Here is a 25,018-nt window from a genome sequence, read left to right on the forward strand (position 1 = left end):
ATCTCTATTGATATCTCCAGATGCTTTGGATTGCAACTCCCCATCGTGGTAGGTACACAGCTAGATATGAAGCAAGTTGCAGCTGAATGGACATAAAGATTGATTGCGACTGCATTTGAGAACAACATCAATTCTTGGGAAAATATATAGCTTTGTCATATGATGAAATAGTAGTTCCAAAAGAGATAGCTCTTGAAGCTTCTTATAACAGATGGCTAAGAAGTTCCACATCCCTAATAAAACAATCCTGGGACTTTATGTTCAAATTTTCTAGCACATCAGGATAACTTTTTTTTAAAAAAAAAGCATGGAAGTTATTGAATACCAAGTAAACGAATGCCTAGAGGTGTACAAAATATTTCAAGGTCAAAACACTCCGCTCTAGTCTTAGAAAAACCATTTCAGCTTCTGTTTCAGGTTAGAATGTTTCAAATGTCCTTCAGATGTATTGGATTACAGTTTCCAGAACTCCTAACACGAACACCAGCTCGGGAACGTTGCTGTGGAATTACTTAGAGAGAGCTCCTTAGATCTTTTCTAATTCCCACAGAGCTGAGGGAATGAACACTTTTCACGATTAGTATGTATTAATCTACTACTAATATACAAACCTATGGCCACTATCAGAGGATAAAGGCATTTTCTTCAATTTTATTATTTACCATCCTACAAACAAAAACAACAAATGAAAACCCAACACATAATTGTCCCTTGAAAAAAACATATACTGCGCTACCTAAATATTGCCTACTTATGGGTTCACCTATACGTTATGGCCAGTTCAGAGAACCTCTAAATTGCACCTCTGGCTGGCCCCACCCACCAAGCCCCTCCCCTCCCCGGAGTTTCCATGCAGCCCATTTCTGATGTGAGGTAAGTGCAGGGCCCATGCAGAGGCTCAGGGAGGGGGAAAAATGGGATTCCCGGAAGGTCGGAAATGGGACTGTTTCCGGCCTCCAGAGGGCCGCCGGTACCCGGGAGAGGCAGTTTTCATCCTCCCAGAGGCTCAAGGAAAGCCTCCAGAGCTTGGGGAAGGTGAAAATGCTCCCCCACCCTGCTATGGTGCAGGAGCCGACTAGGTCACACCCACAATGGCCACACCCACCCAGCAACCGGGCAGAGAACCCATTGCTGAAATTTTTGAAGCCCACCCCTGCTATTATGTGAATTCTTGCTTCCTGGGAATCCTGACAAGAAAAAAAAAACAGCAGTGGAAAATAACTTTTCATCCCCTGGGGGAAGGAAAAACAGCTAAATATTTTCAGGTGCCAGATTTCCAACGTAGGTTCTCTAGAAAAGCTTCCACTTATTGATTTTGATCCAATACTTTTTTAGCTATTAGGAAAACCTATCTTACCAATTCTGGAGACCCGTTGGCTGCTGGGATATATATCTACCTTGTCATGTCAAAAGGAATTATGTTCATTTTCTTCTCCCACTTTTCCACATAAATTCCAGGAAAGTTGCAAGTTAATCATTTTAGGGAAACTTTTCTTAACTTTTTCCTTATTCCATTTTCTTTTCTTGTTGTTTTTTGTGTTTTAGCATTTTTAATGTGGTTTTTGATGGACATTATAATGATTTAAATCATTTTTAATCTCACATTGGCTGCATCAGTGATGATATTAAAAAAACAACCCAGTAAGTACTGAAGAATTGAAAAATAACTATCCACACCCTATCTATTCCCTTAAAAAAATTAAATTTTCTAAGATGATGTGAGCTTTTGCCAGAGAAATTTACTTCTCTGCCTCCTGTCCACAAAACAGAGTAAGGTAAAGCAATAGCAATAGCAATAGCAATAGCAGTAGACTTATATACCGCTTCATAGGGCTTTCAGCCCTCTCTAAGCGGTTTACAGAGAGTCAGCATATTGCCCCCAACAACAATCCGGGTCCTCATTTTACCCACCTCGGAAGGATGGAAGGCTGAGTCAACCCTGAGCCGGTGAGATTTGAACCGCTGAACTGCTGATCTAGCAGTAGCCTGCAGTGCTGCATTTAACCACTGCGCCACCTTGCACATATGTGCTCGTTGTTCTCGACTCTAGGGGGTGGTACTTATCTTCATTTCAAAGCAGAGGAGCCAGTACTGTCCGAAGACATCTCCGTGGTCATGTGGCTGGCATGGCTAAACACCAAAGGTGCACAGAACACAGTTCCCTTCTCAACAAAGGTGGTTTCTATTTTTCTACTTGCATTTTTACATGCTTTCGAACTGCTAGGTTGGCAGAAGCTGGGACAAGTAACGGAAGCTCACTCCATTACGAAATGCTAGGGATTCGAACTGCCGAATGCTGACCTTTCTGATTGACAAGCTCAGTGCCTTAGCCACTGAGCCACCACGTCCCTCAAAACAGAGTACTTGACATTTAAATTACCGTGAGTTCCCCCACTTTGAAGCAGCAATGATTTCAAGGCATTGCCATAGTACAGTGGTTTTTTTGCATTTAGAAAATATGTATCCAAGTACTAAGAGATGGGAACATCTGTCCAAAAGAGAAAATTACAGAACTCTCCATCACTCATGACAAAGCTTGTGCAGAGCCAAAGCGGCATGACATTTATAAATGGCAAGCCTGAGTCCAGGCTGCTCACTAGTTATGCCTTGTACAATAGCACAATCATTTATGCCTGCCAGCCTTGACCTGCTATGACGCAGATCACATCAATCTCCACCCAAACCCTGATCAGCTTTGTGCCTTGTGTTGGTCCTGCCTTTCACTGCTTGACAGAACCCCCAAGGAGGCATAAGAGAAGGAAGTGTAAAAGTTGGATGTGATTGAATAGCTGGGTCACTCTGTGACCGGCAAGTCAATTTCTATTTTCAGAGTTACATTCGTGCCAACAGGATCAGGGACAGAAAATACAGCGTGTGTTTTGACCCTTGTAGATGCAAAGATATGAATGCTTCTCACGGCTGAACATTAGCAAAAGTTGAAGAACATTGAAAGATTAGGGCTCTGACAACATACAGCTAAGCCATACTGTAATTTGGCTGTGGCCTACAAGGCTGCCTGACCCCAATCATTGTGGTTTTGTGTAAACCACAATTTATATCTCTGTATAGACTTTATTCAATAAACTATAGATAAGCAAGGTGAGACTTACTCTAGTGTGCAAACCTGGTTGCATTTTTAAAATCTTGGTACCTCAGTTGCAATGGAAAGATGGAATTATTATCTAAAGGAAATTCTTCAAGTCATCTCGGAAGCAGTACAGGTAATCCTCATTTAGTGTCTACAATTGGGCCCAGCAACTTGGTTCTTAAGGGAAGTGGTTGCTAGCTGAAACTCCCATGACAGCGATAGGGCTTATGATTTTACCTCAGTTTTAGTTTGCTTTTTATTACTTTCTTCAACTGAACTGGATTCTTTCTCTTTTTAGGTCATATTGAAATGGAGCAAATAAGTAAATCTAAAAGCAGGGATATCCTGTGAAGGTTATAAATGTAAGGACTGATTCAGTGGTGGGTTTGGATCCCGTTGCAACTGGTACAATTGCAATGTGGCCCAGCGTTCACCACATGAATGCGTGAGAAGCCTGCACATGCATCCTTCCCTCTTGCGACACCTCCGCAAGCCTCCAGCTACTCAGCGGAGCATCGCGCAGGTGCCGTGCCCTCCATGCTCGTGCGCGGAAGTGCTGAAGAGCTGAAATACAGGTAAGGAGCTTGGGCGGATGGGCCCTCCGGAACACCGTATCGGAACAGTACTCCGGGCAGTACGCCTGTACCGGGGTGTACCACCTGCAACCCACTACTGGACTGGTTGCTAAGTTGATTTTTAGTACCACCATAACTTTGAATGGTCACTAAGTGAGACAGTCTCTAAGCAAGGACTACCCATATGCACCTTTCCTTTAAGAAGAAAAGGATGTCTTTTAGGCTGAAATCATAATTCATTGGGACAGAGGTGGGTTTGCTGAAGAGCCGAGGTGGCGCAGTGGTTAGAGTGCAGTACTTCAGCTGATTGTTAGCTGCAGTTCAGCGGTTCAAATCTCACCGGCTCAAGGTTAACTCAGCCTTCCATCCTTCCGAGGTGGATGAAATGAGGACCCAGACTGTGGGGGCGATATGCTGACTCTGTAAACCGCTTAGAGAGGGCTGAAAGCCCTATGAAGCGGTATACAAGTCTAACTGCTATTGCTAACTGCTATTGCTTCCATCTTGTTTTTGGGTTCTATGCATGCACAGAACAATTTTAATTAAACTGTGCAGGACGTGCAAAGTGCACACACAAGCGAACTAGTAAAGCCAACTGGAACCCACCCTTGGATTAGGAGTATAGAGTCCTACCAACAGGGCAACCAATTTTGTTGTATACATGATGTACAATGACAATAAAGGCTATACTATTTCACTACCAAGGGCCTTTTGTTTAATCTCCCTTTATGAATCTGAACTGCCCCACTGATCACAGGAAGAGCAGGAATTCACCTTAACTTCTCACGCTCATTTCACCTTCACAAATTAGAGAAAGCTGATGAGAGTTGACAGGCAGCTACTGAAAGTAACTTACGTAATTAAGCTCAGGTATCATGAGAAATATTGCTAACCAGGTTGCCCATTGTATCGAGGTCCAAGATTGCCAGAGTTAGGCATTAACCTCAGGCTACAATATATGCAACATCTTAATTAGCCCACAACTTCATGGATATCTTATACAGGTCTACCGATTATTTTCATCTTTCTGGGTATTGTTCTGGGTGTTTACTATCTTGAGGTCTATTAAAATGTAGCCAGGCAGCAAACAGTAAATGCCTTATGTTGATCTCTCCATGGCCTCACACAGTGTTTCTCAAACTCACCAACTTAAGATGTGGTGGATTTCAACTCTCAGAATTCCCCAGGCAGCATGGGTGTTGAAGTCCACAGATCTTAAAGTTGCTGAGGTTGAGAAACACTGGTCTAGCAAGTACTCAAGATTAATAGTCTGCATTTCACAGGCAGATATATGGGAAGTCCCAGAATACTTATCCTCTTCCTGCATCTTGCTAAGAATTTACACAGCTTGTGGAAGATAGCTTTGCTTTTTGGAATTTAAGAAGGTATGTACCCTTTTATGTTTTACATGGTTTTTAAGCATATAATAAACATAGTGTTTGTGGGGGATATGGAGGGAAGATTGTTTTGATCATTTAACATTTTCTTCCTATGCGCAGGAAGGGAATTTCTTCCTGGTATTGAAATGGGTGAAATGATCTTTGGTGTAGAACAGGGGTGTGGTGGCCTGTCAGCCAACAGCCCCTCCAATAGCTGAATCAGAGGATCTCCGAGGGGGGAGAGGGACTAGAACTGGCAGAGGGAGAGGGAGAGAGGGAGAGAGAAAGAGAGAGGGGGAGAGGGAGGGAGAGAGGGAGGGAGGGAGAGGTGGAGCCTGGGCCATCCGTCAGTCCTCAGATGGAGAGTCAACAGCCCCCAGGTCTGGAGGTGGCTGATGAGGAAGAGGAGGAACAACTGGGTCCAGTACCCAATGCATGGATGCGCAGAAGGAAGAGAAGAGGAGAGCAGTGGAAATTCATGGCCGATCCTTGGGAAAGAAGAGCCACTGCTGCAAAGCCCCACCCTAGCTCTGGGGATAAAAGGTAGAGGGCGGAGATGAATAGATGTGGCAGACAACTATTCATCTTCTAGCTGGACAAATTTATTAGCCTGCGATGAGAGAGAAACTTTTTGCCGGAGCTGCTGGCGCTCCTAATAAACGAATATTTCAGTTAACTTCAAGAGGGTTTGTCATGTTTGGAGAGCTGGGTCAGAACAAGGGTGTCAAATTCAAGGCCTGCAGCAGGATCCAGCCTGCGGGGTGCTTAAATCTGGCCTGCGGGGCCAGCCTGGAAATAGCAGAGGACTGGCCCATGGTGCCTCTGCTAGTGAAAACAGGGCCTGGAGGAGGTCACATGTTCCCCCAGCACCGTATTTTCAACCTGCAGGGTGATGCAGGCGGCCAGCTGTCCCGTCTCCCCCTCTCCGGGCCAGCTCACAGAGAACTACAACTACAATGCTGATCCAGCCCTGAATGAAATCCAGTTTGACATCTCTGGCCTAGAACCGCTTGTTTTAGACACCCGGAGTCCTTTTGGTTACAGGAATGGCTTTGCAATGGCAAACTGTAAAGAATTTGTGGTTGTTTTGATGTTTTAAGCCTTGATGCAAGATTCAGTTATTAAAATACTCTTCTAAAGTCAGTGAGCTAAAGTTAACATGCCGTACTGGGAGATCCAGTTTCTAGTCCACTCTGAGACTTGGAACTTCATGGTGTGACTTCTGACTGCACGTTTAGCCCAGCCTAAAGAGATGTGGTTATGGTCAAAAATCACCTTGAGAATAAGAATACACAATATATATGTTGTCCTTGGCTGACAACCTTAATTGAAGCCAGAATTTTGGACCAGAGTCCTTGCAGCATTAAGAAAGATTCCATATAACTGCTTTGCTCAACAACCGCAATTATGGTCTTTAAGTAACTGCATACATTTCAGAATACTGACACTCAGACTTTCAGAAGCTTTCACTATTTTATCTTTTGGAATCTACCTCTTTCCTAGCATCCTTCTCCTCCCTGGGGGAGAAAATGTTAGTTAAACCAGCATTCAGAAAGACTCTGATGCGAAAGAGAAGAAGAGAGGGTAGGAAGGGGAAGAGAAGGAGTAGGAGAAAAGTAAGGGAAGGAGGGAGGAGAAGGAGAGGAAGAAGAAAGTAGAAAAGGGAGGGAGGGAGAAAAGAAAGGAAAAACAATGAGGTGTTACAAAAGAGGAAGGGATGGTAAATAAAGCAACCCAAACTGTACATTACAACTTATTAAATGAAATAATGTATAAGAACGATAAATGTAAAGAAGAATAACAATTATGTGAATGCATACTTAAAATGGTATGTAAGAGAATAAAAAATAAATTAAAAATATTTGGAAAAAAAAGACTCTGAGGAGAAATGTGACCATGTGAGCAGGAGGACAGCGCAACAGCTTACAATGCCTACAAATGTTTTACAGGCCAAAAAGCATCTGTTCAACAACTGTCAGGACTGCAAATAGTCCTTAAATGATTAGCCATCAGTTGAGGACTACCTTGTTATCATGATAAAAATTAACATTTAAAAGCAAGAAACCCCCACCCCTCCACATTTAACCCAGCAATTTACATTCAGCTGTGTCAATATCATGTTTTCCCCAAAATAAGACAGGGTCTTATTTTCTTTTGACTCCAAAAATAAGTGCTTGGCCTTATTTTTGGGGAGGTCCTATTATTTTTGAGGTGCAGCAATGAGCATGATTACCTCATGACTGCTGCTGTGTTGCAATATTTTCAGGAAGGGCTTATTTTTGGGGATGGGTTTATTTTAGCACATGCACTCAAAACCCCGATTGGGCTTATTATCTGGGGAGGTCTTACTTTCAGGGAAAAGAGTAGCTCTAAATATATTCTAAAAAGTTGTGTTCTTTATCCAGTCAAAAGCTACCCTGCATCTAATCTCCATTTCTTAGGGAATTCAGTTAGTGCAATCTAACTGAAACGTTGTACTGAAGTATAGAAAAGGAATGCCATCTTCTATTCATAGGCAAAGATGCAGACAAATTTAGAAGTCAGCATCAAAGAAAAATCTCACCTTAATTAGGAAAACCTATTCTATTTCTAACGATTACTGTGCAACCTTGAGATTTTGGCTCCTTCCAATTGGTCTTTATTTTTAAATCATTTGAAACCAAACAGATCAAAGGTATACCCAATTCACTGTGAGAATCTGGCTGCCTGTTTTACAATTTGATCAGGGTACTGTTCAATACACTACAAGAACCCAGGCAGGTGAATTAATTCCGTAACCAAGACAGCGCACATTGTATAAATTCAGCCAACTTATTCTCATCAATATAAAGATTCATCTCACACATATGTACTAGTTGTTCCCAACTCTAGGGGCCGGTGCTCATCTCCATTTCAAAGCAGAAGAGCCAGCACTGTCCAAAGACGTCTCCATGGTCATGTGGTCAGCATGACTAAACGCCAAAGGTGGTTCCTATTTTTCTACTTGCATTTTTACATGCTTTCAAACTGCTAGGTTGGCAGAAGCTGGGACAAGTAACTGGAGCTCACTCCATTATACAGTGCTAGGGATTCAAACCACTGAACTGCGGATCTTTCTGATTGACAAGCTCAGCATCTTAGCCACTGAGCCACCACATCCCCTTCCTCAGTATACGACACAGGCAAATTCATCTTCTTCCTTGAAGAAAAGACAACTCCTTTATTTGGATTTTTATTATTTAAAAATAGCCAGGATTGAATACATTTACTTACTAACAAACATAGAGTTTTCCCTCTTTTGCTCAGCTATGCACATGGATGAATATTATAACTGAATTCATTCCACTGGAATAGAATGAGTAATACAGCACTGTATTGGGAAATTATGCCAAGAATTTGCTAAACTTGTATATCTATTGTATTCATACCACCAAGAATGGTGATATCCTTGAGTCAAGGGTAAGTCAAGAAGAGGATAATTCATGAATTGTTACATACTTCAAAGGGGAAGTTATGAAATGAACTACAACATCCCGTCTCAAAAACTAAGGCATTTTGGCTTATGCAGCACATTTTTACTACACAGGATTTCAGTCATCAGCAAATGTACTTCCTTTGAAGAATGGAATTGTATTTCTTTCCTATCAAAGAATCGTAAACAGATCTGAGTATATGGGCATTAACTCTCCTCTTTGGGGAATGACGTTCTCATTCAGCTTTCTACAACTACAAAGTCCAATATTGATTTTATATTTTAGTATTTCTAGCATTCAAAACAGCACATGCACTAATTATGTCAATTACCATAACAGTATTCCAATCACTCTTCTCCACATCTTCACATCACACAAGGAGAATGAGGTTGAGGAAGTTTGTCTATAAAGGTCAACAAGCAGAACCAGGTCTCAAAGCCAACTTGTTTGAATTCCTAACTTCACTCTAGAGCAGGGATCCCCAACATCATCTGCAATTGTGTTCAGTCCATGGAAGATAATCACCCCCCGCGAAACTGATCCCCAAGACCAGAAAGATTAAGGGCCGCTGCTCTAGAGCACTATTCTATGCCACTTTTAATTGCTTGTTTTATAAAGAGCCATGGTACTACAGGCTACTTCTGCTGACTGTTGGCTGCCTGCAATTTGGCAGTTCATATCTCACCAGGCTCAAGGTTGACTCAATCTTCCATCCTTCCTTGAGGATCCAAATTATTGGGGGCAAGATGCAGTCCTTGTAAACCACTTAGATAGGGCTGGAAAGCACTGCGAAGGGGTATATAAGACTAAGTGCTATTGCTATTAAAACATATTGGAAACTTCCTTATGAAGAGATTTATTTCTAAGACACATTGTATAATAATAAGATACATCAAATCATACAATAATTTATTATCTGGACCATTTTCAGACTGGGTTCAGAGTGCATTCAGACAGCATGGGTCATTCTTGTGGATGACCTCTGGTAGGTTTGAGACAGAGGTGCTCAACAGCTTCTGATTCCATTGACCATGCTATCCTTCTGGACTGGTTTCAGCAAGTTGGCTTTCCCCCAAGGTGCTGAGAAAGGGTGAGATTTATTTATTAAATTTACATGCTGCCAATCTCACTGCTAAGCAATTCTGGGTGGCATATAAATTTAAGAAATAAATAAACCTCAGCCTTTCTCAGTATCATGTGGACCCAAAGGATTCTGTAATCTGATGGATTGATAATTGTGGAGGTCCAGGCAAAAAAAGAACACGGCTTCAAAATCTAAGGGACTGGTTTGGACAAAACTCAACAGCGCTTTTTTGTGCAGCTGTTGATGAAAATAGGATCACCAACATCCAATGACTGATATTGCCCAAGAAGAAGAAGAAAGAGTATGCATAGGTAAGAATGAATTAAAGCACAAATCCCTTTGCTTCAAGGAAAAAAACAACAACTTCTGTTGTGAAACTGAATTCCAAACAGGAAATATTTACAAAACAGTTTTCAATATTCTACAACTGGAACCTCACTTCCTTATCTTGGAATTTAAAGTGGAATTCTTTATTTGCTTTGTTTACCATAACTTCCAAGACAGATCAATAAAATTTTTCTGATTCTTTCTTGAACGATTACAAGAAAAACCCACTACTATAAGTTCCTAAAATGTTAATCTATTCAAACTTAAACTGAATTTGTTGACATATTTTTGCCAGGTTTTGCTAATCTTCCCAACTGTTTCTGAGAGAGAGAAAAATCAAATTATATATTTGACATGTCACATAAATGTTGATTGTCCCACTATATCAGAAAAACATCTGAAAAAGCTAGTCGATGGCATTCTGATGCATGATTTGAGATCCTTTCCCTTTTGAGATGTTTACACCAAGCAACGACCCCGTTATGTCAAATTAATGGGGGGGGGGGGGGGAAAGCATAAGGAACATGGATCAAGGCCTTAAGAATAATATGCACTGATGGTAGGAAAGTCTATGAAGTTTAATAGCAAGCATTGGTTTGAAGTTTAATAAGAATTAAAAATAATAATATGCATTGATGGGTTCTGGACTAGCAAGTGTATGAAATTTCATATCAAGCAAGGAAGGCATGGCTATGCATTTGTCACAAGGTTGACTGCAACAATGCCAAAAAATTCTTGGTTCCACCCATGTCTAGTGATGCAAGGTTTATCTTGGCCAATACATGAATCCCAGAACTAAGGCAACTTGCTCTGTCAAGTATACAGCAATTGATGGATTATGTTCTTTACCACTAATTTACAATCCTCTGTTGGTGGTTCCAGCACTCACAGGTGAAAGTTAATTATACATTATGTTGTGTTGAGGTTTTTATCTCGCTGGCTTTGTTTTATGTTCCTGGAACTATGCAAGAGAATATTCGGTCTTCTTGTGAGTTTCTCATGGGTATTCAATTAGCAACCACAAGACCAGAACATTGGCCAAGACCCCAAATTCAAGTTCATCCTTGGCCACGAATGCTCAGTTGGTGATTCTGGACCAGCTCCCAGCCCAACCTATTGCAGAGTTGTTATGGGGAGGATGAAGTAATAGGTACACCCTCCCAAACTGCTGGAGGAAAAACAGGATTACACCAGATCGCTGTACAATCCTCCTCTATAAATGCAGAATATCTGAGATACATAAACTGATAAATCTTGGTATATTACATCTCCAAAGGATAGGATGATTGCTATTGCTCTAAGACAAGTGGTATATAGGTATTGTAATCTCTACTTTTTTGCTCAATTTCTGCTGGTAGGAATTTCAGAGCGTAAATGAAAATTCAGTGGCAACACAATGTACTTAGATGTTTTACTACGAACCAAATTTAAAAGTCAAGGCTTTAGTATCATCAGTATATGGATGACACCCAACTATAAATCTCAACTCCAAGCTACATGGATGAAGTCAGTTGTGTGTTCTAACCCAAACAACTGGATAGGGAACTGACTTCAGCTCAAGCCTGACTTAACTGGGTAGCTGTAACTGATTGAGCCCCCTGGGTTAGGGACATTTCCATCCTTGGTCTTGGAAGGCTGACACCTGAGGAGTAGGTGACAACTGTGGCCAGGAGCCCCTTTGCATAGGTTTATCTAGTCTGCCAATTTCACCCGTTCCTCAACCAGGAAGTCACTCATTATGCCTGGTGATCTCAGAACTGGACTACTGTACTGCAATGCATTCAGAGGGCTGCACTTGAAGACCATGCAGAAACTACAGCTGTTCCAAAATACAAAGGTGGAAACTGTATTGGGCACATCATGTGCCTCATACCACTGTTGCTGTGCAAGCTGCGTTAACTGCTAATTGGCTTCTGAATGCAATGCAAGGTACTGGTCATCACCTCTTTGTGGCACAGGGCCTAGTAATCTGCAGGGCCTAGTAATCTGTCTCCAATCATTTCTGCCTACCCAGGCAGAGGCACTGTGGTTCCTCTCAATTAAACATTACCATCTTGTAGAACAGAGTAAGTGTGCCTTCTGTCGCTGCTGCTCCTGCCTTCTGGTATAGCATTGCCTCAGAGCATAGCAACAGCACTTAGACTTATATACCGCTTCATGATGCTTTTACAGCCCTCTCCAACCCGTTTACAGAGTCAGCCTATTGCCCTAATCTGGGTCCTCATTTTATCCACCTTGGAAGGATGGAAGGCTGAGTCAACCTTGAGCCTGGTGAGTTTTGAACTGCCAATTTGCAGGCAGCTGACAGTCAGCTGAAGTAGCCTGCAGTACTGCACTCTAACCACTGCACCATCTTGGCTCTTATATAACCATAGAGCTTCCCCTGCCCTGGGGTTCTAGAAGGTGTTAAGACCTGATAGTATTCTAGAAGGCCTGGGGATAGTGTGCTTGATTATAGCTGGGTTTTGCCCAGGTTAATATATTTTGTTTCAATGTTTTAATTTGATATTTTTGTATATTGCTCGCTGCACAATGTCTTTTGGACCGGAGAGCCATAACAAAAGTAATAATAAACTCCTCTGAATTTCAGGGTCTAATAATACTTAGATACAAAGATAAATTAAACTCACATATGCAACCCAATGATATTAAAATAATGATTTTAAGCCAAAATCTTTTGATGCATACACCTCTGAGCCATAATATGGTTTTCATTTATTTAAGTTATTTAAAGAATTTATACAGCCTCCAGACTCAAAATGCTGTGACTCCTGTTGGTGCACAATAAAAGAAAAAAAAAAACAATCTCAGTTAAAATCCTCAGGAAAAAGCCATATTTTTAAATGTCTTTTTAAAGACCAGTAGGGTCAGGGATGAGACATTCCAGAGGGCAGTCCCATGAGATGGCCTTGTTCCAAGGACGGGACCCAAGCATCCCTACCCTTAGCATGTGTAGGACAGAAAGTTACAGAGGTCTCTTAAATACCCTGGTTCTGTGTTATGAAAGGTTTTATAGGTAAATCACCAGTTCCTTCAATTGCACCCAAGTTATCATACCATAGGGAGTTGGTGCTGCTTAGAAAATAAATGATGTTATACATGTATATGAGGTGCATCCATAACTATAACCACCGCTGCATTCTGGACTGTTGGAGTTTTTCAACAGCCTTAGAGGGCAGTACCATTGCAGTACTCCATTCAGCAGCCGTGGACAGAACCTCCCAATCCAGAAAGGGAAGCAACTGAAGCACAAGACAAAGTTGGACAAAAGTACTTCTGGACACTTCTTTGATCAGGAGGCTGGCCAAATTGCACATTAGTTCTGAGTAGGGGAGTACAACCCTGAGTAGAACCAAGAATGGACAATCTGGTCTCCGTAAGAAGCAATAGCACTTAGACTTATATACTGCTTCATAGTGCTTTACAGCTCTCTCTAAGTGGTTTACAGATTTAGCCTATTGCCCCCAACAATCTAGGCCCTCATTTTCCTAACCTTGGAAGGATGGAAGGCTGAGTCAACCTTGAGCTAGTCAGGATTAAACTCCTGGCAGTGAGCTGAATTAACCTGCAATACTGCAGTCTAACCATTGTGCCACCAGGGCTCAATGTTTCATCAAAATACTCTTCTTCCTCAACCAAAGTCCTATAGTATCCAAATATCAGGCCAGAACTTTGACAGCCACACCTGTTCAGCCAAAGACAAAGATCCACAACTGAAGTCATCAGTACTACTATACACCATGTGGTGGAATGACCTTCTCCTGTAGATATTTAAAATAAGCCCCGATACCCCTGCAAAGCAGAATTCTAGGGTGGGACAACTTCCCTAGCATCAAGTGGAATTGGGGGAAAATCATCACAACATGGTGCGTCCCAACTCACTGAGCTGATCCAGAAAGATACCATGTTTAATGGTACAGAGCTGTGGTGGTGCAATGGTTAGGACGCAGTACTGCAGGCTAACTCACTGCTCACTTTAGGACTCCAATTCTGAGTGACTCAAGATTGACTCAGCCTTCCATCTTTCTGAGGTCAGGAAAATGAGGAGCCAGATTGTTGGCGGCAATAGGCTGACTTTGTAAACCACTTAGAGAGGGCTGTAAAGCACTGTGAAGAGTATATAAGTCTAAGTGCTATTGCTATTGAAAATCAGTGAGGCCCAGGACAGTTGTGTTAAGATCTTCATTGGCTATCACAATATATAACACAGACCTAGGAATAAGTAATCAGGTACCTGGCAAATAATTTAGACTTCAGTCCTCAAAAGTTCCAGGCAGCACAACCAAAACATCAGATTGTAGAAATTGTAACCAAACACAATTTGACTAGAAAGCAAACTGACTCATCTGCTTTCTTCACTTTCCTTCCTAAACAAATATCCTTTCAGCAAAACCCTCATGTGCCCGTCTTGGCAACATTTGTGAAAAACTACATAAAGGCTGAAAATTAATTCTACAATGTCCAGTAGAAGCAATTCTTCAGGAAAAAAAACACATGTTGCAATGTTTACATTTTAGAGATTCCTCAGAATTTATTACAGGACTTTTCATCCAAAAAAAATTCAAGGGGTTGAGGAAGATACATTAGAACAAAAAAGGAGAATTCAAGTGCCTGCATGATCAAGATTTGATGCCAACTGCCCTACTCAATAGCCTTCACATCAAATCCCTGGTATAACCTGTGGTTGGCACTAGCTACACATCTTATTGCTTTAAGAATCCCACAGATTTACATGTACATTCAATACATCCATCCATGCAGTTCAAGCTATCCATAATCTTCCCCATACCTGGCACCCTCAGGAAGTTGTGGTCTCTTATCTGGAGGGTATCATATTGGGAGACTAGATTATGAAAAAACCTTGCTGAAACCAGCTTTCCGATAAACCCCCCTGCTGGCTGTATCTCAGCTGTACAGAGCAGGCTAAGCTAGTTATCCTCTATATCTCTATTTGCTGTTACAGCCCCTTGCTGGGACTGAAAAGATGACTCAACATTTACATGACAGAAAGAATGCAGTGAGTACTTAACATTTTGCACAATCCCTGTAAAGGGGCTGCCTTACTAATGAGACTAACCCAGTCTTAAAGCTTCCTCATAAGTAGCTAATAAAACTGTACCATCACATATCACATCTACATTGCACTCCTTGGTCCTACATTGCTCCCAACTTCAGTAGCCTGCTGAAGATATCTTTAACCAGAGTTAAACATTACATCTTTTCTCATACAGTCTTCTGCTTACAAAGCAATTTCCAGGTCTTCCTGGACATGCAGCCCAAGAGAAAAATTCCATCGTTTGTATCAGAGGACAAACACATTGCTGAAAATTATTTTCCTTGAGTTGCCAACTCTACACATCAAGCAAGCATTTCAGCTAATCAAGGTTATACACAGACCACCATGAAACCAACCTACTCCAGATTTTATTTCATCAGCAGAAGCCGCAACACGACTTGACTCCTACATCCTGCACTCCTTATCACACCTGTGAGGGTAGAGTCAGCTGTCTCTCATTTTGCTTAACACAGCCCAAGAACACATTGCATAAGACACATTAGCCCCCTTTTGCAGGCTCTCTACAGCTAACCTTTTGCAGGCTCTCTACATACAGCTGGAGACAATTTTCTTTCCAAGATATCAGCAGCTTTCCCTGCAGCCAGTATCAATACACATTAGGGTGTGTGCTAGAGGCTTCCTAAATCCAAAGCCAGTGAGCAGAGCAATTCTTTTCCCCCCCTAATAATGAAGCTAACTTGGTATGAACCCAGCACTAGAATGCAGGCATTCAGCCCACATTCAGACAACATGCTGGGTTATAAAGAACTAGCAGATAACTTGGCAAACCCATTTTCTTCCTAAGCAAGACTATGTCTGCTGTCCACAATGAATCCTGCAATCCCCAGATAATCTTTGCTTCCATCTTCACTGGGGAACAAGACGTGTTACTGAAACCATAGACTATGTATTATTTCACACAACATGGCCAATGTTTTTTTTTTTTTAGACAAATGCTTCCAGATGCCAACACTTAGACATTTTATCCCATAAGAAAGGTTTAGCCTTCCCTGTGTAACAAACAGGGACTGGGGATGGGCAGGTTGAAGGGAACAAGAATCCTACAAGCTCTTCAGGGGCTTCTAAAAGTAACAATACTTTTATCTTCAAAAGATGGGCCAGACAGCCTAAGTTAATTTCAACATAACTGGTTCACGCACAGACTAAAGCACCATTCATCCATTGCTGTTGTAAAAACCGTATCATTCCATCTTTGGGCTGCTTGGGGAAGTTACTATTTGTTTTCACTTGGGCAAGGAAGGAGCTGCAGGAATAATGTTACACCTGGGAGGAAATTCTGCTCCAGGCAAAGCTATTATGTTTAGAACATTGTCCAGCGACTCCAAGTACCAAGGCTCAATTTAACATTTTTTAAGCCTAGGAACAAGTGAGTTTACATTAAGAGGAAAGGCCTACAACTCCTCACCATCTATTTTTTCCCTCCCCCCCCATCCAGTTCTGAGGAATTTGCAATTTCGTCTTCTGAAATTTCATTGCAATCTTTCTCCCACAACTCTTCCAAGTTTTCCTTTTCAGCAGCTGCAAGCATCTGCCTGGTTTGATGTTTTTTTTTAAGGCTGTGCCAATACTTATTTCCTAAAGTCAATGCCCTCCCACTACCCCTTTTGGAATTCTGGACTCTTAGGGTGGTATTTTCCATGCTGAAAAGGTAATCTTTTCTAAGCCAAGTTTCCTATACAAACACCATATTTACAGCTCGCTTGGTCTCTTATGTGCTTCTCATTCATTCGGTTGCCTCCCTTTTTCCTACCGTCACCCTCCAAGATTGGCAAGGATTTCTGGATTCCCCGAACAAGCCTTACAGCACTCTTCCTCCCTCTCTCCCCTTCCCCCAATTCTTTTGGCAACAATTTTTTTAATAAAAGAAAGCTTTTAGAAAACGTAAGAGGGGGGGAGAGAGAGAAAAAAATCTGTCTCCATAGAGGTTTTATAGCCCGCATAATCCATGCGCGTCTGCTGGGCGGCTCAACAAGCCAGCTCGGATGGAGAGCAGAAAAGGCTTCTCTTATTTCGCAAGCAACTCGAGCAAACGCAGCCGCTTTCGGCCAGGCGGCCGGCCCGGAGGAAAAGATCCATAAGGAGATTCCTTTTTGGGGGGCCGAGGGAAGGAGGAAAAAAAAGAGCTGCGGAAGAGCTTCCCTCCCAAGCCGCGACCGCCTCGGCTTCGTCCCTTCAGTTGGCCACCGTCTCTTCTTTCCTTCCTTCCTTCCTACTTAACCCAACTTGGCGTTTCCAAACGCGCAGCCCACCGCGACCCCCGTTGCAGCTTCGCCCTTCCGAGGCTCCCCAACTCCCCCGTTGACAACTTACCCGGCTTACTCCCGACCCGCTTGGCGCATGAGATTTTCCCTGGAGCCGGCGAAGGCGCAGCTCCGGCAACTCGGCTTAAATAGACGCAGCCGTACTCCAGCCTTCTGTTTAGTTAGCCACTCACAGCGAGAGAGATGGTTTTAATCAGATGCTGGCAGCTGAGGGCTACCCAGGAATGCGCCGCGATGTTTGCGCTGCCTGCCTCGGCTTCGGGCGACTCCCCCTTAGCCGTGTCTTGCGCCTGCCAAATCTTAACTCCTTCCGCGCCGAGGAGGAGGGAAAGAAAAGCCGAAACGGCGGCGGCGGCGGCAGCAGCAGCAGGAGGAGGAGGAGCTGCGTTCTCACGACGCGCGAGGCCCCTGTTGTGTGAACGACGGCAGTGTTGCGAGTTCACGGTCCCTTTGAATATCCACACTGGCAGGGTTCGCCTGACACCCCAGCCTGCATTCAGACAACCTGATGGATTCTAACTAACTAAATAACTAACTAAATAACTAACTAAATAACTAACTGAATAACTAACTGAATAACTAAAATGATCCCATGGTTGATTTCTTCTGCTTACTAGATTTGTAGAATACCTTAACACAGGGGTCAACAAACTGCGGCTCCGGAGCCGCATGTGGCTCTTTCATTTATCTGCTGCGGCTTCCTGTCACCGGGGTTTTCGGTTAGGAGAAGTAGAGGAAAAATGGCGCCATGCTAGGAGGAGACTTTATGGTGGGGGAACCGGACTTCTGGTCGGCTTCAGAACTGAAGGGAGGGTGGACTTCCGGTTAGAACTTTTGTGGCTTTTTTTGAGTGTAAGGTTGCCAACCCCTGCCTTAATTCACTGAGGGCTTACCTTTTTGCCATCATGTGTCGAAAGTGACCACCACCACCCTGCGCTCTCCCATGCATGTATCCCGTCCCCCTAGGGCCCATTTTTGGCTTCCAGGTTGGTGCAGGAGCCGTTTCAGGCCCAAAACGGGGAGTGTGTGTGTGTGTGTGTGTGTGTGTGTTGTGCGGCACCCCCGCACCACATTTTGGGCCTGCACCAACCTGGAAGCCAAAATGGGGCATTACACGAGGCCCCAAAATGCAATGCAAACACCCCACCGTGTGTCCCTCACATGCGCCCCGGCCCTTGCGCATGTGCAGTAGAAACCTGAAGACCGGTGGGGGGCATGGGCACATGCACAGTGGAGCTGGGCCAGGCCGCAGAGAGGGCTCTGTGTGCCACCTGTGGCACGTGTGCCATAGGTTTGCCATCACAGCCTTAACCTGTCGACCAGTCATAAACCTCTCCCTCTCCCAAACTCGGTTTGGCACAGTCGGCTAAATGGCCCTTCTCGCTTTCAAAAGAAGTCTAAAGTTTACATAAGGTTAATTTTTTTAAATTTTATTTATTTTGTCAAGCATGTATAAGATAACAGATAGAAGAATAAACATGATTATGAATACAGGAAATTGATACAAATAAGTTGGGATAGTAGGACAGGGATGGTAGAACATTGGTGTGCTTATGCATGCCCCTTACAGACCACTTAGGTATGGGGTGAGGTCAACAGTAGACAGTCTAAGGTTAAAGTTTTGGGGGTTTGGGGAAGAAACCACAAAGTCAGGTAGTGCGTTCCAGGCATTGACCACTCTGTTGCTGAAGTCGTATTTTCTGCAGTGGAGTTTGGAGCAGTTTACCTTAAGTTTGTATCTGTTGTGTGCTCCTGTATTGTTGTGGTTGAAACTGAAGTAGTCATTGACAGGTAGGACATTGTAGCAGATAATTTTGTGTACTACGTTCAGGTCAGACCGAAGGAGGAATAGTTTTAAGTTGTCTAAGCCCCAAATTTCAAGCCTGGTGGTGTAAGATATTATGTTGTGAGCAGAGGAGTGGAGGACTCTTGTGAAATATCTCTGGACTCGCTCAATTGTATTAATGTCCGATATGCAGTGCGGGTTCCAGACAGATGAGCGGTATCTGAGAATAGGTCTAGCAAAGGTTTTATATGCCCTAGTTTGCAATACAATGTTAGCGGAGAAGCTTCGCAAGATTAGGTTGAGAACTCTTAATGCCTTTTTAGCAATGCTGTTACAGTGAGCTCTGGCACTTAGATCATTAATGTTAATGTTAATGTTGATTTTATTTATATGCTGCCCTTTTCCCCCGAAGGGGACTCAGGGCGGCTCACAACTCAACAGGGAGGGGATACAAACAGAATTTAAAACGACATAAAAACAATGCAAAATTAAAACACAACAGTCATACCAATTCGAGACGGGGGCAGCAATTCTTTAGCCCCAGGCCTGTCGGAACAGCCAGGTTTTAAGGGCTTTGCGGAAGGCCTGGAGGGTGGTGAGGGTTCGAATCTCCATGGGGAGTTCGTTCCAGAGGGTCGGAGCAGCCACAGAGAAGGCTCTCCTCCGGGTAGTCGCCAGTCGACATTGGCGGGCGGATGGAATTTGGAGGAGGCCTAATCTGTGGGATCTAATCGGTCTAGTGGAGGTAATTGGCAGCAGGCGGTCTCTCAAGTACCCAGGTCCAATACCATGAAGGGCTTTATAAGTGACGACTAGTGCCTTGAAGCGTATCCGGAGACCAATAGGTAGCCAGTGCAGCTCGCGGAGGATAGGTGTTACGTGGGTGAACCGAGGCGCACCCACGATCGCTCGCGCGGCTGCATTCTGGACAAGCTGAAGTCGCCGAATGCTCTTCAAGGGCTGCCCCATGTAGAGCACGTTGCAGTAGTCCAGTCTAGAGGTCACAAGGGCATGAGTACTCCCACCTCCTTGACAGAGTGAGGATCATCAATGCTAACTACTTTACCATATTGTGTGAATGCAGCTCCTTGTTCCTTTAACTGAATGAAACCACCATATTCCAGTAAATATGCCCTGAGTTCATTGCTCAGTTTATTTGGGAACTAAGCAACTCATTTGAGTTAATAATGGTCCACTGGCTGAAGTTAGCCATATATCAGCCAACCCTATCTTTTACACTGAATCCAGCTGATTGAGTAAATTCTGATTAAGTAAATTATGGGTTAGATGTCCTGGAAGCTAGAAGAATGTTTTATTTTTATATTTGAAAGGAACAAATGGATTTGGCCTTCTCATTTCCTAAATTGTATAGAACAGTGTTTCTCTATCTTGGCAAGTTTAAGATGGGTGAACTTCAACTCCCAGAATTTCCTAGCCACCACAGGAATTCTGGCAGTTGAAGTCTACTTATCATAAAGTTGCTAAGGTAGGTATCACTTTATTGCTTTCCACAATCCTTCAAAATGATTGAATAAAACAACTCATTGTTATATACTCAAGCACGTAAAGGCAGAATATATCTACTTTTTAACTAGGTGATCAGTTTCCATATGAATCAAAGGGAATTGGAAAATTTTGCTCAATAATTGGTATAGATATATATCAGAGTATTTGTTGAAAAAAAATCTGTAACACCCAACTTTGCATGATTATTTCTGCCTATTTGTCTTTTAATTACATTTCCTTTGTGAACAGTTTATTAACTTTGAAGTAGAATTAAAATTGATATTTAATAGTAGCTTCCATTCAGTTTTTTGCACCCAAACAATAAATGCTTATTTAATAAATGCTTATTTATTATTATGAGTGGAGATCTTTTTTTTAAAAAAAAAAAACAGTTCCATGAGATGCCATCCATTTAAATTGTTTTTATTTTTTTGCAATTTCAATTGCAAGTCTTAAACTGGTCTAAAACATCTGGAGATTCCAAGTTGGAAAAATCTGGCTTATGTAGTTATTTCAATGATTATAGTAAGGAAAACACACATGAAACAAGCTTACTGCATAACTATTATTACAATTAAGAATGTAATTGTAATCCTCGCATTCCTGAGCAGTGAGGAGTTTCAAGGGCATGATGATTTTCTTGGGATGAGCAAATGTGTTATGAACAAGCATATAGACAGTGGGGAAACAATGGCACTCTTACAGGACAAAGATCCCAGTAGAACAATTCCAGCATTTTTCCAAGATAGCATCCTGAATTCTGGCTAATGCAATCAAGAACTCCTTGGTTCACTTTTCTCTTCCTTTGAAATGGAAGGTCCCTTATCACTGACTCCACCCAGGCCAGGCCAGGCCAGGCATCAACTGGAAAACCAATCATCTTCTTTAGATAAGGGTATATAAGCCATTTCAAAAATAGTTCCAACTCTCCTGAATGCTTCCTTCAATGATTAGCTTCTGCTAATAGAATATCAACCAACTTTTCCTGGCTGTGTTGAACAAAATAGGCCCTGAATAAAATCATCAACATGAGCTCACCTGTTTTAGCAATAGCACTTTGATTTATATGCTGCTTCACAGTTCTTTACAGCCCTCTCTAAGTGGTTTACAAAGTCAGCATATTGCCCTCAACAAACTGGGTCCTCATTTTACCAGCCTTGGAAGGCTGAGTAAATCCTGGTGGGATTTGAACTGCCAAATTGCATCAATGCTCTATTAGCTGGAGATTCTGATATTTCTTTGGCTTCCAGGCACTACTAATAGGTTTCTAAAGATAACCTCTGTTTCAAACAATTAAAAGCATCTAAAATATATGGCAAGGTAATTAAAGACAATTAATGTGTAGGTTTTTTTTAAGAAGGAGGAATCCTTCACAAATAAAAACAAGATCCAATTGAGATGTTATTCATTAGAGGAGCAAGGAGAGGAGGAGGAGGAGAAGGAGAATTCCCTGCAGCCCTGTGTTCTGAGCCACATAATTGCTCTACTTTCTCTTGTCCTTGATGAATCATCTGTTTCTACCAGGACTATCCTTGAAGCATCAAAGTGTTGGCAGGGAAGGTATTATTATATCAATAAGAGCTAAAAGGGATACGGTTACCTTGAGGATTACACCAAAGATGCTCAGCAGCATAACCTCCCTACCTCAAAAACTTCAAAGCCAACTGCTTTAGACATAACTATCCCCTTGCTATCTTAGAAGGAGCAAAGATCTCAAGTTTGCAGCCCATGATCTACAGAGCAGGTGTCAGAAAGTTCACATGATCTGCTGTCCTGGTTATCTGCAATTCGGAGATGTATAACCTTCCTTCCTCTTTTCTATCTTTAGCCCAGAAGTCTGTTTTCATTTGCCCAGTCTGGTTCACAAAATATTCCCTACCACAACCGTGATATCTAAAGTTCAGCAAATTCAATGAAAACCTCTTGGTAATTCTGATTTAAAAATAAGGCCTGAATGATCAAACGCACCAAGATAGATGGGACAATGGTGGTTAGAGAAAAACACTCTGCCCGTACTCACTGGCCATCACGGTAGATTTGTATTGCAAGAAGTTAGCACCCACCCCTCTCCTAGAAAAATGAAATATTTTAGGAAATATTAAAAGGACAGAATATTTCCCCTAAAAGGGAGGCAGAAACTCAGCCCCTCTTCCCAACTTCATCAATGGGCCATTAAGGCCTGAGCCAGTCTATTCTACATAACAAGATCTACCTCCTTCAGGCAGAGCCACAATAGGAATCCCAAAGCCTTTTCATTACATCATCACCCAGCCAAGGGTCAACCCTAGGCTGGGACTCAGGACAGCCTACAGAGTTGCCCCTGCATGGCCCCATGGGAGTCTGACAACCAATCAGAATCCAAGCTCAAATTCAAACGCCCAGGGAGGGCATAAAACCAGGACACTCTCAGCATCTCTTCCCTCCCCGCCCCCAAGATGTCAAACCATGTGGTCCTGTCCATCATCAATAAACCTTCTTTCCAAGCAACTTCTGTTAGGGATGTAATCCTAGTCTTGGCTTGACAATGTATATAAACTATGATTGTAACAAATGTATCTGTTACTTTAAATGTAAGAGAGAGGTAATTGGATGCTATTGTTTGAGCAGCCATATAAGAAAGTAGGAACTAGTATGGAGTTCTCCCTGATGCTCCTGATTGTTCCTGATAGTTACTGACTGTTAATGTATGTTCTTAGTAATTGGAGAGAAGACCGTTTATTGGATGGTGGCTAGTCTGTATGTTAGTTACCTGTCTACATGGTGAATCGGGAATTGAGCAACTGTAACTTCAATGTATTGTAAATAGACTGTATATACTTCAAGACTGCTTATAGTCTGTTTAGAGACTTTTTATCCTATTTTTATATGCAAGTAAAGCTATTCTTTGTTTTACCTTCGGTGGCTGTGAGTGACTATTCAGCGGCTTATTTGTTACTAACTTCTGCTGCAGAACTCTAGTCTCCTAATGGGGATAGACTTAACAACTTCCATGAATCCAGTGTCTTTTCCCCCACTTGGAAACGAACCCAGATGGACATTTCTTTCAACAGTATATTCATTATGAGTCGGATAGCTCCTCTCCAAACTATGCTACTTCATTGTAAGGGGAGATACTACTTTACTGGCCTTATGCTTTTAGAATGACAACTTCCAGAAGGCTCTTAGAAGAACCAAGTTATAATGGATTTTGGAGGCCACCAGGTTGTCCTCGGATTGCAGGAATCAGCATCTGAGATTTTACATTTTCTCTTCTGCTTTCCCCTTTCCACAACAGTAGAAAAAGTAGCATCTCTGCAGGATTGTTTGGGACTCTACACATCCTCTTCATGATTTGTTTTCCTTGTTACCTTCTGGGAGGAGGCTTCGTGGTATCCAAAGCAGAACATCTAGATTCAATTTTGTTCCATGCAGCATCTCCAATCACCTCCAATAGACCAATTAGATCCCACAGATTAGGCCTCCTCCGAATTCCATCCGCCGGCCAATGCTGACTGGCGACTACCCGGAGGAGAGCCTTCTCTGTGGCTGCTCTGACCCTCTGGAACGAGCTCCCCATGGAGATTCGGACCCTCACCACCCTCCAGGCCTTCCACAAAGCCCTTAAAACCTGGCTGTTCCAACAGGCCTGGGGCTAAAGAGCTGTTGCCCACCCGTCTCGAATGGTATGACTGTTGTGTGTTTTTAAATTATGTATTGTTATGTTTCGTCTTTTTATTTTCTGTCTGTACCCCCCTTCCCTGATTTGAATTGTGAGCCACCCTGAGTCCCCTTTGGGGAAAAGGGTGGCATATAAATGAAATGAAATGAAATGAAATCAAATCAAATCAAATCAAATCATCAACCTGGTGAACTCTCAAGTTACCTCTTTCCACTACGTATACAAAATAAACAGTGATTAATATACGTGTGTGTGTGTATATATGTGTGTGTGTGTGGTGCAGGTATATATTTATCAGTGGTGAAATTCATTTTTTTTACTACCAGTTCTGTGGGTGTGGCTTGGGGGTGTGTGGCAGGGGAAGGATAGTGCAAAATCTCAATTTCCACCCCACTCTGGGGACAGCCAGAGGTTGTATTTGCCGGTTCTCCGAACTACTCAAAATTTCCGCCACCGGTTCTCCAGAACTTGTCAGAACCTGCTGAATTTCATACCTGATATTTATGTATGTAGATAGCATGTGTATTTGTGTGTTAGGTATGTATTTGGGTAGATATACACTTTCTCTCGAGAGCAGTGAACAGAAATTCATTTTTTAATGTGCTCACAGTAAAAAAAAAAATGACAATAAAAGTTATCTGATTTAGGAGGAATGCTACTTACTGCCCTGTCCATGTTGCTTTGATGGAGTTTTGAAAACAACCGATCGTGAGCTCTCTCTGACAATTGCAATGTGCTCTACATGGGGCAGCCCTTGAAGAGCATTCGGAGACTTCAGCTCGTCCAGAATGCAGCCGCGTGAGCGATTGTGGGTGCACCTCGGTA

At 42.5% G+C, this 25,018-nt stretch overlaps 1 protein-coding gene across 3 annotated transcripts in view; it reads right to left on the reverse strand.

Moving 5' to 3' along the window:
- DAB2 (DAB adaptor protein 2) overlaps positions 1-17,466 on the reverse strand; it is a 51,250-nt gene extending 33,784 nt beyond the window's left edge. For 2 of the 3 annotated variants that reach the window (XM_087715449.1, XM_087715447.1), the window contains exon 1: positions 17,293-17,466. The gene's annotated coding sequence lies outside the window, so the exon portion shown is untranslated. The remainder of the gene's footprint in view (positions 1-17,292) is intronic. The other variant, XM_087715451.1, reaches the window with a different exon arrangement.
- Positions 17,467-25,018: the final 7,552 nt, after the last annotated feature.

Source organism: Thamnophis sirtalis, unplaced genomic scaffold (assembly GCF_051295495.1).
Source record: "Thamnophis sirtalis isolate CommonGarterSnake01/CBP01778 unplaced genomic scaffold, rThaSir2_p1.2 scaffold_5, whole genome shotgun sequence".
Lineage (NCBI taxonomy): Eukaryota > Metazoa > Chordata > Lepidosauria > Squamata > Natricidae > Thamnophis > Thamnophis sirtalis.